At 36.6% G+C, this 14,281-nt stretch overlaps 2 long non-coding RNA genes across 3 annotated transcripts; both read right to left on the bottom strand.

Moving 5' to 3' along the window:
- Positions 1 to 1,632: 1,632 nt before the first annotated feature.
- On the bottom strand, positions 1,633 to 2,695 carry LOC140875516 (uncharacterized). Of its 2 annotated transcripts, XR_012148488.1 has the most exons (3): positions 2,452 to 2,602; positions 2,125 to 2,282; positions 1,633 to 1,960 (listed from the first exon to the last, which is right to left on the bottom strand). It is a non-coding gene; the product is annotated as an uncharacterized lncRNA (long non-coding RNA). The 2 variants fall into 2 exon arrangements; XR_012148487.1 differs by having other exon boundaries at positions 2,125 to 2,695.
- Positions 2,696 to 4,808: 2,113 nt separating this feature from the next.
- LOC140875343 (uncharacterized) lies at positions 4,809 to 6,386 on the bottom strand. Its single transcript, XR_012148407.1, has 2 exons — positions 6,159 to 6,386; positions 4,809 to 5,979 (listed from the first exon to the last, which is right to left on the bottom strand). It is a non-coding gene; the product is annotated as an uncharacterized lncRNA (long non-coding RNA).
- Positions 6,387 to 14,281: the final 7,895 nt, after the last annotated feature.

Raw genomic sequence — 14,281 nt, 5'->3', positions numbered from 1 at the left:
ATTTTTTATAAGATGAAATATTTTTAATAAAAATTTCCTCTTTTCGAAATCCTTTATAGAATGTGAGTGTAACGCATCATGAAAATATTTCAGATAAATTACAAAGAAAGAACTTATTTTTATTTCTATAATGTCCTTATCTATAATAGAGAAAATATTTTCTATCAATAGCACTAGATATATTATAAATTTAAGATTGTATGTTCATGGCTAAGAGCACGTACAACTACCGATGAAGTTGAGCGAAAGTCATTTTTATGATTTTTTAAAAAATCAAAAAATTGTTTAAATTTTTTTAAAAAATTACCCAACATGTCATTTTTATTATGTGTATTTTTTAATCACATGTTTTTTTAATTATGTGTGTTTTTTATTTAATTATATTATGTTTTTTTTAAATGATGGGTATGTTTTAAAATTTAATAACGTGTAATTGTATTTTTTATCAATTCTGAATAATTTTACTATTATTTTAATTAAAATACAAAATTATTAAATTAAATAAAATATTAATATTTCAACATCATCTATACAATTTCACCACACTACTGTAGGAACATACAACGAAATTAGCAACGCTGACATCATTGTACGAACAAGTTATCAACTTCATCACTATCAACTTTTTCGCATTGTTGACATGCTCTAACGTATCATCTATCATTGGCCAAAAATCCATGAATAGTATTACTATAATAATAATAATAATAATAATAATAATAATAATAATAATTCTCCTACCAACATTTTTTTAGATTAGCATGTTGTACAAAACTTGACTAGCGCATTAATGCGATTGCGGATTTTCACTCACTTCTTGTATTATCTTATATGACTGTCGAAAACATTACTCCAGCTGGTATCTTGTTACGGTTTCCTCCCTAATGAGCTGTGTGACTGCTTCTAGCCTCTCCGTCCTTTGGAATGGGGAGCGCACTCCTGCGCTCTGAACTACCACAAGAGTGCCAGCCCTCCTGACTTAGCCCTCACTTCCCCCGCAATTCCAAACAACGAGAATGAGCATCCGAAATACAAGCACGGGAGGATGGGCTAGGGCTACTAAATCGAAGAATTCATCGAGAAGAAGAATAATAGTTCCGGCCATCGGGGATCACAGAAGCTTTCATCCACTATCTAATCGGAATCAGGAAAGCAGTGTGCGGCCTCTTTGCAGAAGGTCATAAAAAATAATAAATAATAATAATAATAATAATAATAATAATAATTTTGGTGTAGTTAAAAGGTTGATAAATTATTTTTCTAAGAATAGGTTTTTTATGAGATGATCGTCTCACGAACATAAATCTTTGAGACGAATCAATTTAATTCATATTTATAGCAAAAAATAATATTTTTTAAAGATCAGATTGAAGATTCGTCTCAATTAAAAACATGAGACGGTTTTACATTATTTAAAAGGAATAAAATCAATAGTTATTTTTAAACTTATTTCAAACGATCCAGCATTTATAATTATATATTACATAGTGTTTTAGTAATAAAAAAAATTCAGTTTATTGAAATGTAATTTATTTCACCAAGGAATTCATGAGAGGAACAAGTGAAACCTTAATTTTTATAACTAAGATCTAATAAAATGATTCGTATGGCGAAAAATAAAAAAGTTTCTGATTCGAGGAAGGATAAAAATGATTGAATCATAACTTTTCTAAAATAATGTACACTTCCAGAGTCCAAAAAATAATAGTAATGTACACTCAACTTAAATTCTATAAATATTCTGAAACCGATCAAAGAATTCATGAATGTATACTCTTCTCCCACAAACATTTTGTCTTCTCTCTGATATTCAAGATTCACGGATTTGCAGCACTCTCATTCCGTTACGTGAATCCGAATATAAGAAGGAACTTTCTGATTTATCAATTTTCGGTTCCTGTTGCGTAGTGTTCTTTCCCTTGGTCCGGAATCCGCCAAAGAAATGTCCTTCCTGTTGCCTCTAATGGAACAAAATAAAAATCATCTCAATCTCAGAAACATGAACAAATCATTTTTTTGTGTGTGCGAAGCATTTGATGATGTTAAATTGAGATTATTCAACACAAAGGGAGTTCTTCGAACAATGTATCTTAGAACTTCGCATGTACAAAAATAGAAACTCACAATCTGACAACCCCAATCCGCAAGATCGGATGTCAAGCCTTGCGCAGGCACAGGCTCTGGAATGACTCATGCGTGACAGAATTGATCTCTTCTTGCCGAGTGAATGCTCTGGTATACCCAATTCTTTCCGGCATGGTGTCAACTTCAACAAACCCCTCCTGCAAAAGAAAGGTTTCAGCAGTTAATAGAATTGGAAATGATCGCCTTGTTAAAAAAAACGAAGTCCTAAAGACATGAAATAAGTGATCAAGAAATTTGCAATCCATTGCAAATGAAGTTCACAAATTCACAAAAGAAACAATCTAAACAACTATTTGAATTCCACACCTATAGACACCCCCATATATCATAACAATCAGCAAAAAAGAAAATTGCAGATGCATAGAATTTAAATTTATGCAAGCGATGAAGCCTATGCCCCTTGAACGAAATGGCTACAACAAGAGCGGTATATATTTGCATCCAACACATAACAGTTGTCGAATCCACTACATGCACTACATATAATTGCGACACGTAACTTAGCTACGCGTAACTTGTAGATAGTGCATGATACTAAATTACAACAAATGGCTAAACCAGATTTTGTGTAGCTGCCAGCATAGGTAGGTAGCTTTAACAGTAAACCCACGCGTATTTGATACGCAAAGCAGAGACGTGTATTGTGGATGAATATTAGGCATCCATCAAGTAAAACATAGAGTTTCGCAAAATGCTCATATTAACCATGTATATGTATTAATAAACAGCTCTGGCACGTCTACATTTTTCTCCTATACTGATTACAATAACTTATTTTCTTATTTGCATTTTTGCGACTACGTTTCAACCAATGTTGACAATAACCAATGAAAATATGTTGTTTCTGAGTTTAGATCATAGATTGAATGTGACTTCTTACTTGTGGCTTTCTATAAATCTTTGCACCCCCGAAATACCAACATGAATATTTTATAGTCCAGTCCACAAAGATTAATTAGTATTACCCCAGACTATCCATACTGCTAACATAGAAATGCACTGAATAATTAAAAGATTCAGAAAAGCGAAATGTTCTTTTGTTACCAAAACCAATTACAGCATGTGCTGAGGTCAAATAGTAGTTTACTGGATATTTATTAAGTGCTCCATGGTTCCCAATTTATCAGACAACATTTCAGGCAAGCATGACGAATGTAATTTTTGCGGATATATAGCATTCTACTGGATCAAGAAAGGGCAAATCTGAGGCAAAATTCTAAAAATGCAAGTTCTGGACTTCCAAACTATACCAAGTCACTCATTCATCAAAACCTTTGAGCTGACTGTAGCTCTGAATCATAAAAGATGAGATCTTGGTCATTAGATATGGCATCGAAACTCATTAATCACTAACAAATTCCATTAAATAATGATTTGCTAATCTCATTCTAACCAAGTGATCCCATCGAGACTACAGGTTCAAATGTCCAATTCTTGATAATGTTCCAGTTGAATCACTTTCAATTAAACAGGCAGCTGCGTAGCGATATGGGATTTTACAGATGAAAGGTTTTGTCTCACTATCCTTCAGTGGTTTTGCTCAAACATCAAAGAATTTAACCAAAAAATAAAGAACCCAACAAAAGTCCCCCTAACATCAAACGCAAACCAAGAAATTTGAAAAAACAAGAATATTTTTATTTTTATTTTAAAAAAAAGCATAATGGATCTCACGTGGATTCTTTGTGGTTTCTCAGTTGAGGCTTTCCACAGCCGCAGTTTTTGAAATCCGGCCGATGCTAGTGGAGTCCCCGGCGGTTGGAAATTTCTACCGTGCTAATATAGATTATTTTAATTAGATCTAAATTTCTTTTTTTTTGTCAATTTTATTTTTCAATTGTTATTATATTTATGTATTTATTTATATAGGTCTCCTGAAAATTATATAGGATAACCCACCGATTTAATTTCTACAATATATGTATTTCATTTGTATTTTCAAAATCTTGAATTATTATTTTATATTGATACTGAAAATAAAATTTATCACCAACAGCAAATACAGTGTAATGAAATAAATCTCTTTTAATATGAAAAAAATATGTTAGATTCCACATTAAACTAAAAAAATTTACCCGATAAGAGTAAATAAAAAAAAATTCGTCAATGAAATAAGAACGTTTTGTCATACTAATGTGTGCTCCAAACAAGAATCTCAATTCATTTATTTGTGGTTATTTTTCACAAAATCTCTGTGTTTCGTTGTCTCAATCTTAATTTTTCTACGATGTGTATTGGTTTTCTTCGCTAGTTTGTGTTGTTTTGCTTTAGGAGTTCGAGTTTTATTGTTCTTATTAGTTTGATGTTATTTTAGTATGCGGTTTGATGATGTTTAATTTACTTCGGAATGCATGGTGTATAAGCATTTGTATATGAACATTTTAATCAATGGATACAAATTGTTCTTCCATGTATTTGATTCGATCCCTTTGAAAGAAAAAATCTCTCAAGTTGAGAGTCACAAAATTTTAATAAAAACTACACAAGACTAAAAAATAATTTATATTGTTTGTTATAGGTACATGCAACTGAAATGAAATAAAATGTGCCAAATAAACTATATAATTTCGTGTATAATTAATAATTACACTAGCAACATAACCAACAGTGTAAAAAAAAATTAAAAAAATAGTTTTAATAGTTTTAAAAATATATCATCTAAATTATCAAATATACAATCTAAAAATATACAAGGCCTAAATTTTGATGTTCATACACGAAAGAGAAAACCAAGAGAGGAAAATAAAACGGCCACAGGGGCATAGACGAGTTGGTAAGGTCTGACGTGACGTGAGAAAAAAATTTCCAGCGTTGCGGGTTCGATTCTCGTGTGAAGCATATTTCCTCTGAAATATTGTGAGGGTATGCTCTGGGGTTGGCCATGTTGCTCCCTCCGGACCTTCTCTCAGGTTCTGCCGCTCGTGCACATCCCTCGATTTAACTCTCCATGGTCCAATGAACCTCTAACTCATGTGGGAAATGGGTTCTTTCGGGGTCAACCCTCCAAAAAAAAAAAAAAAGAACGTGAGGAAAATAAAATAAGAGTGAGACAAAGGTCGTGTTTGGTGGTGCACGAAGCACTTATCAGCTTTTCATTCATAAAAATTTAAAATTTTGTGAAATTTTATGAAAAAAAACTCAGAATTATTTCTTAAAAACTCTTCCAAACACCACCAAAGTGTGATTCTTTGACATCTCAAACGATGTACACTTTCGCCTAAACCCCTCCCCGACTCTATTTTAACTGGAATATTCAACGTATATATTCTAAAAACCGATGAAGTACTCATCATGTGCATGCTCTTCTCCCACGTACATTTTGTCCCCTCTGTTCTTCAAGAATTTGAAGCACTCTCATTCCGTTATGTGAATCGAAATACGAGAAGGAACTTTTTGATTTAGCAATCTTCGGTCCCTGCTGAGTAGCGTTCCTTCCCTCGATCCAGAATCTGTCAAAGAATGTCACTCCTGTTGTCAGTACTAGAATACAAGAAAACTCGCATTGATATCGGAAACATGTACAGAACCATCTTGTTGTGTGCGCGCGTGAGGATGTTAAATTGAGACGATTCAACAAATAGAGTTCGTCAAACGATGTATCTTAGAAATGCTTCGAATGCAGAAAACTAGAAACTTGAGGACCCCGATCCACAAGATCAGATGTAAATCTTGGAGCAGGCACAGGTTCTGGAACATGCTCCAAGCGTGACAGAATTGATCTCTCCTTGTGGAGTGAATGCTCTGGTATATCCAATTCTTTGAGGAATTGCAACCCCTTTTCCACCAAGTTCAAATATTTGAATTTTGCATCGTGTCAACTTTAACAAACCCCTCCTGCAAAAGAAAATTTCAGTAGTTAATAGAATTGGCAACGATCACCTCGTTAAAAAAAAAAAAAAAGGCCTAAATACTAGAAAAGAGTAATCAAGAAATCTGTAAACCACTGCAAAATGAACTTCACAAATTCACGAAAGAAACAATCCAGAAACCATCCAACAATTTGATTTCCACACCTATAGACACCCCCATAGACCACAACAATCAGCGACCAAGAAAACTGCAGATGCATAGAATTAAAATTTATGCAAGTGAAACCTATGCCCTTTGAATGAAATGGCACCAACAAGAGCGGTATTTATTTGCATCCAACACATAACAGATGTCGAATCCGCTACATGCACTACATATAGTTGCGACACGTAAATTAGCTACGCGTAACGTTTAGACAGTGCATGATACCAAATTACAACAAATGGCTAACCAGATTTAGGTGTAGCTACCAGTAAAGGTAGCTTTAACATTAAACCCACGCGTATTTGATACGCAATCGTGGATGCATATTCGCAGAAAATGCTCGTATTAATCATGTATATGCATTGATATACAGCTCCAGCATGTCCACAATTTTCTACTATACTGATTACATTAACGTATTTTTGTATCGGAGGAGGAGTAGCTGTTGATATACCTAATTGTTGGATAGATACAAGTTTGCATTTCTGTAACTAAGCTTCAACCAGGGTTGACAAACAACCAATACCATTTTTACTGTTTCTTTCTTAGTTTAGATCATAAATTGAATGTGACTTCTAACTCGTGGCTTTCTATGAATATATTTGCACCCAACACACCAGCATGGATATTTTCATAATCAATTGTCTTAAAAAATCACTAGTCCACAAAGAAAAATAAGTATTATACTAGACTATTCATATTGCTAACATGACATGACAATGCACTAACTAAGTAATAGATTCATATTAATGAATATGCTCTTGTTACCATAATCAATTACAGCACAAATATATGGTCAACTAGTTTTTTAACTGGACTTATATTAAGTGTTTCATGGTTCCCAATGTTAGGTGGCGGTAGGTGGAAGCTGGGAATATATATTAAATGCTTTGCATTTAATTCGACGCGGTTTCTTCCTACTATAAATTGGCTTCCATTCCTTCGGTTTTTATTATCCTATTCTTCTCTTCTTTTGTATTAACAAAGAGAGAAGAAAATAAAGAGAGAAAAAAAAAGTGTTTTTTTTTGGAGATCTCTTGTGAGTTAGAGAATTATTTCTCGGTAATACTCGGGGTTTGGGTGTGGTAAGATATAGTGTTTTGTATACACTTGTAATATTTCTTCGGTTATAAATATTACAGCAGCTCCGTGGACGTAGCCTATATTGGGTGAACCACGTAAATCTTGGTTTCCTTGTTGATTGTTTTTATTTCGCAATTATTATCGTCATGATCGTTCCGGCTTAATCCATAACAACTGGTATCAGAGCTGTTACGGTGTTCGGGAGCCTTGGTGAAAAATTTCTTAAAATTCTGAGTATGCTCTGTGGTTGCAGCCTTGTCTGATCTTCCACATCAGAAAAGATTTTTTGAAATTTTTATTAAGGCGGTAGAAGCGATGGCCGGAAATGACGGATCGGGACTTGGAATCAATAAGTTTGACGGTACAGATTTTACGTTCTGGCGGTTACAGATTAAAGATTATATGTATAGCAAAAAGCTACATCAACCTCTATCCGGGGTGAAGCCGGAAAAGATGGAGGATGATGAATGGGAGCTTCTTGACCGACAAGTGTTAGGGGTAATACGATTGACCCTAACAAAGAACGTGGCCCACAACGTGGCGGAGGCAAAAACCAAGGAAGAGATGATGTCCATTTTGTCGGACATGTACGAAAAGCCATCAGCAAATAATAAAGTTTTCCTCATGAAAAAGTTATTCAACTTGAAGATGGAGGAAAGTGCTTCGGTGGCTGCACACATCAATGAATTCAACACGATTGTTTCCCAGCTAACATCGGTTGAAATTAAATTTGATGATGAAATTCGTGCACTTATTCTTTTGGCGTCTTTACCAAATGCTTGGGAGCCGATGCGGGCAGCGGTTAGCAATTCTGCTGGAAAGGAAAAGTTACAATTCAATGATGTCAGAGATCGAATCCTTGGTGAAGAAGTTCGCAGGAGGGATTCGGGAGAAGCAACATCATCGAGATTTGCCTTAAATCTCGAAAACAGAAGTAAGGGCAGGAGCAGTGAAAAAGGTTCTAACCGATGGCGTGACAGATCCAAATCAAGAACTGGAAAAGACAAAAGTACCTTTGAAAAGAAATTGAAGTGCTGGAGCTGTGGTGAAACTGGTCACATGAAAAAGGACTGCAGATCACCCAAGAATAATGCAAATGTTATTACTGAGGATGTACATGATGCCTTAGTACTATCCATAGAAAGCCCGGTTGATTCATGGATTATGGATTCGGGAGCTTCATTTCATACAACCGGTGATCGTGAGGTATTCAGTAATTACACTGCTGGTAATTACGGAAAAGTTTTCCTGGCTGATGGAAAACCGTTGGAAATAGCTGGTATGGGTGATATCAGTTTGAAAATGTCAAACGGATCCATCTGGAAGCTCAATAAAGTCAGACATGTACCAAGACTGACGCGGAATCTGATCTCAGTGGGACAGCTCGATGACGAAGGCCATAAATTGACCTTTGGTGATGGCTCTTGGAAAGTGAGCAAAGGAGCCATGATTGTTGCTCGAGGAATGAAAACTGGAACCCTCTACATGACTTCCAGTTGTAGAGGCATGTTAGCAGCTGTGGACGTTGGAGCTAACTCAAGTCTATGGCACTGTAGACTTGGACATATGAGTGAGAAAGGAATGAAGATGCTGATGTCAAAAGAGAAGCTACCGGAGTTAAAAACTGTCGAACACAAACTGTGTGAAATTTGTGTTCTTGGAAAGCAGAAAAGGGTGAGCTTTTCGAAAGGCGGTAGAGAACCGAAAGCAGCAAAGTTGGAGCTGGTTCATACTGATGTGTGGGGGCCATCTCCTGTGACATCCCTTGGAGGCTCACGATATTATGTCACATTTATCGATGATTCGAGCAGGAAGGTTTGGGTTTATTTTCTGAAAAATAAATTTGATGTTTACGAAACCTTTAAGAGGTGGAAAGTCATGGTGGAGAATGAGACCAACTTGAAGGTGAAGTGTTTACGGTCTGATAACGGAGGAGAATATGAAGATTTTGAGTTCAAGAAATATTGTGCACAGAACGGGATCAAGATGGAGAAAACCATTCCTGGTACATCTCAACAGAATGGTGTAGCTGAGAGGATGAACAGGACCCTGAATGAACGTGCCAGGAGCATGAGATTGCACGCTGGACTGCCGAAATCATTCTGGGCTGATGCAGTTAACACTGCAGCATATCTGATCAACAGAGGACCTTCGGTACCACTTGATTGCAGAATACCAGAGGAGGTCTGGAGCGACAAAGGAGTAAACCTTTCGTTCTTGAAAGTGTTTGGTTGTCTCTCATATGTTCACATCGATTCAGCCAACAGAACGAAACTTGATCCGAAATCTAAGAAGTGTTTCTTTATTGGTTATGGAGATAATGAGTTTGGTTATCGGTTATGGGATGACCAAAATCGGAAGATCATTCGGAGCAGAGACGTCATTTTCAATGAGCAAGTTTTGTATAAGGACAACTCAGACATTCCAACTAGAGATAAATGTCTTGAAGTCCAGAAGTCAAATGAAGTGCCATTGATTGATATTCCTGTGAATGAGTCGGAGGATAGTAACCAGGAAGAAGAAACTGCACAAGATGATGACTCACAAACTCCGGAAATTGAACTCAGGAGATCTTCTAGAACAATCAGACCACCTCAGAAATACTCCCCTGCACTTCACTATATTTTGCTGACTGATAAAGGTGAACCGGAGACCTTTGAAGAAGCGATTCAAAATGATGATTCAATCAAGTGGGAGTTAGCCATGGAAGATGAGATGGATTCACTGTCATCCAATCAGACGTGGAAGTTGACGAAACTTCCGGAAGGCAAGAAGGCATTACACAACAAGTGGGTGTACCGGATCAAAGAAGAAGTTGATGGCAGCAAACGGTACAAGGCAAGACTTGTTGTAAAAGGCTTTCAACAAAAAGAAGGCGTTGATTACACTGAAATTTTCTCTCCAGTGGTTAAGTTAACCACTATCAGAACAGTACTTGGACTAGTGGCTAAGGAAGATTTACATCTGGAGCAGTTGGATGTAAAGACGGCGTTTCTTCATGGTGACTTGGATGAAGAAATTTATATGAAGCAGCCACAGGGATTTGAAGTACGAGGGAAGGAGAAAATGATATGCAAACTTCAGAAGAGCTTGTACGGTCTCAAACAAGCTCCAAGATAGTGGTACAAGAAGTTTGACGGATTCATGAATAACAACGGTTTCCTGAGGTGCCAGGCGGATCACTGTTGTTATGTGAAGAAGATTGATGGTTCATATATCATTCTACTGCTATATGTTGATGACATGTTAATAGCAGGAGCGTGTCTGGAAGATATTGATAAGCTCAAGATAGAGTTATCAAAAGAATTTGATATGAAGGATTTGGGAGCTACAAAACAAATTCTTGGTATGAGGATCTTGAGAGATAGGGTGAACGGAGTTTTGAAGTTATCTCAGGCAGAGTACGTGAAAAAGGTTCTTAGCAGATTCAACATGGATGAAGCTAAACCGGTTAGTACTCCTTTGGCTAGTCATTTCAAACTAACCAAAGCTCAATCACCATCGACGGAGCAGGAGCATGCTTATATGAATAAGGTTCCTTATGCATCTGCTGTCGGAAGCCTCATGTATGCAATGGTGTGCACCAGACCAGACATAGCACATGCAGTGGGAGTTTTGAGCAGATTTATGAGCAATCCGGAAAACAACACTGGGAAGCAGTAAAGTGGATTTTCAGATACTTGAAAGGTACTGCTGGTTTATCTCTGTGCTTCAGGAAGACTAATCAGGACTTACAAGGATATGTAGATGCCGACATGGGTGGTGACCTAGACGGCAGAAAGAGTACTACTGGATATGTGTTCACATTGGGTGTTACGACTGTAAGTTGGGTGTCCAAGTTGCAAAAGATTGTTGCACTTTCGACTACTGAAGCTGAGTATATTGCAGTGACAGAAGCTAGCAAGGAGATGATATGGTTGAGATCATTCTTTGAGGAGTTGGGTCAGAAGCTTGAGGATAACACATTATACTGTGACAGTCAGAGTGCTATTCATTTGGCAAAGAATCCTGTCTATCATGCTAGGACGAAGCATATACAAGTTCGGTACCATTTCATCAGATCTGTTCTGGAAGATGGAATCTTGATGCTTGAGAAGATTCTTGGAAGTAAAAATCCTGCTGATATGTTCACAAAGGCGGTGACTACTGACAAACTGAAGTTATGCTCGACTTCAGTTGGACTGCAAGCATAAGAGAGAAAGCCTGAGCTGCTACATTGACTGTGTGAAGCCATGATTGGAATCAAGTTTTCAAGTGGGAGAATTGTTAGGTGGCGGTAGGTGGAAGCTGGGAATATATATTAAATGCTTTGCATTTAATTCGACGCGGTTTCTTCCTCCTATAAATTGGCTTCCATTCCTTCGGTTTTTATTATCCTATTCTTCTCTTCTTTTGTATTAACAAAGAGAGAAGAAAATAAAGAGAGAAAAAAAAAGAGTGTTTTTTTTTGGAGATCTCTTGTGAGTTAGAGAATTAATTCTCGGTAATACTCGGGGTTTGGGTGTGGTAAGATATAGTGTTTTGTATACACTTGTAATATTTCTCCGGTTATAAATATTACAGCAGCTCCGTGGACGTAGCCTATATTGGGTGAACCACGTAAATCTTGGTTTCCTTGTTGATTGTTTTTATTCCGCAATTATTATCGTCATGATCGTTCCGGCTTAATCCATAACACCCAATTCCTCAAAGAAAATCACACGGAAGCGGCACAAACGTAATAAAATTTAAGGAGATAACACAGTCCAAACGAAACGTAATAAAATTCAGGATATCGTGCTAAACAAAAAATTGTGAGAATTTGAGATACAATTCCTAAAAAGTAAGTTCTGCACCTTCCAAAATATACCAAGTGACTCGTTCATCAAAATTTTCAAGCTGATTGTAGCTCTTAATCATAAAAGATGAGATCTTGGTCATTAGGTAAGGGCGTTGAAACTTATTAATCACTAATCAATTGTGTTAAATAACGATTTGCTAATCTCATTCAAAATCAAACGATCCCATCAAGACTGCCGGTTCAAATGTCCAATCCTTGTCAACTGTTTCTTGTTGAATCATTTTCAATAAAAAAGGCAGCTGCCTAATACCAAGCGATGATAGGGTTTTTCGCTATATTTCATGGGGTTTTCTCAAACATTTAACATCAAACATCAAAGGGTTTAACAAAGAAGAAAGAACCCAACAAACGAAAAGGAAGAAATTTGAAAAAAAAAAAAGAGCATCATGGGTCTCACGTAGATTCTATGGCTTCCAGCGGCCGCGAGTCGAGGACTTCCACCGCCACAGTTTCCGAAATTCGGCGGATGCTGGTGGAGTGACTCTCCACTGACATTCGCGGCGGTCGGAAATTTCTTTCGAACTGCCGCGCAATTTTTTATTTTTAATATAATAAATAACCAAATCCATTTATTCTGTTTGATTTTGGTTATTTTCATTTTTTTAAAAAAATAAATTTTGATTATTTTTATTCATAAATTTCAATATTCTCTGAAATTTGGTTAATTCGAGTACAAACCGAAATAACCTATTTTAATTGGTTTGTTTTATTTGGTTTTTGACTTCACCTTGGGAAAAAAAGATAAATCAGTTAATTTTTAGAAAGTTTTAGAGGTTAAAATTTATATTCTTTAAAAATCTAAAAAAATATTGAATTTGTTTAAGCAAGTTTTGATATTGTGAGCACCTATCGTGTGCACTTATGTGTGCACCTGCTGATGTGGCGTTCACCTATTGGATGTAGAGGATGTCACGTCAGCGGTGCACACAAAAGTGTACATCATGAGTGCTCATAATATCAAATTTATTGTTTAAGCAATTTGGTTTGTTTCGTTCCGATATAAGAACTAGTGGATAATGATACACAACATGTCTGTGGTCTATAAAAAAAAATAAAGAATGAAGTGTTTCTAATTTTAAAATAAAAAATATTAATTTTTGAAATCGAAATCAGATAAGAGAAAATAAAAAATATATATATGAAAAAATACTATATAATATAGTAAAATTTTGTAGTTATTTTTTTTAATGATGGAAGAACATACAGACGCTATTTTTCGATGTGCACTATAAGTAAACTTGTAGCGACCCGACCCGGATCCACTACCTAATCAGAGTTAAGAGCATAATTAAACATGCATTAAATAAATCGCTGCGGAAGACTTAAATACAAGCAGACCGGCAGAATACAACCGGCTAACAAATCGATTTATACAACCCAATCGAATTAATTTTAAATAAAACCTACAGCTAATCCTGCTGTCTTCACGGTCACTGGCTTACTCCAGGCTCCTGGTGCTCAATCCTGCACCTAATACCTGCCCCATCGAATAGGGTATCCAGATACACAGAAAATACTGGACGTGAGCTCTAAGCTCAATACGAAAGCACGGATAAACATACAAATATTATGCATGCAAATGACAGGGTATCCATATCTGGGATAACTGTATACAAACTGCTCAAACTGGCGCCTGGGATATAAGCTCGTCACATCGGGGTAGCTAACCACTGTGTGCGACCACTCATTCCCGAATCCCGGACGCGGACCACGGAGTCCTCGAGGTATCAGTACCTAAGGGTACTCGATATCAAACGTCCTAACAGGGCTGAGCAACCCTAACTGGCTCATCTCGAAAGATATACAGATGTACAAGCACAAGATGATATGCACATGCCGCATAACAATAATAACATGCAAACACATAAATGCAACATATAAGCATGCATATCCGCTGGCAATCTCAGTCAGTACTTACGTACCTTTCTAAGGCAGTCCTAGTAGTCCCACTCTAGGTTCCAAGCCTATCATCAAGTCTACAATGCAAATACCCATGCATCATTCAATAAGCGCTAAAAGCCTTAACTAAACTATTGCATACTCCTAAATAATTTAAGGAGACCATAGCTATACCTGCGTCCGTCGTCAGCCCACTGATGGCGACTATCCCGCAACTAGGGGCATACCCCTGCTGCTGCTCCACAGCCTCGAGCACTACCCGCTACACAAGCGATGCTCCGCTACTCGAGCACTGCTCTG

The sequence above is a fragment of the Henckelia pumila genome, chromosome 1 (assembly GCF_033568475.1).
Source record: "Henckelia pumila isolate YLH828 chromosome 1, ASM3356847v2, whole genome shotgun sequence".
In the NCBI taxonomy this organism is placed as follows: domain Eukaryota; kingdom Viridiplantae; phylum Streptophyta; class Magnoliopsida; order Lamiales; family Gesneriaceae; genus Henckelia; species Henckelia pumila.
The sequence above is the reverse complement of the archived record's forward strand: the minus strand, read 5'-3'. Positions and strand labels throughout refer to the sequence as shown.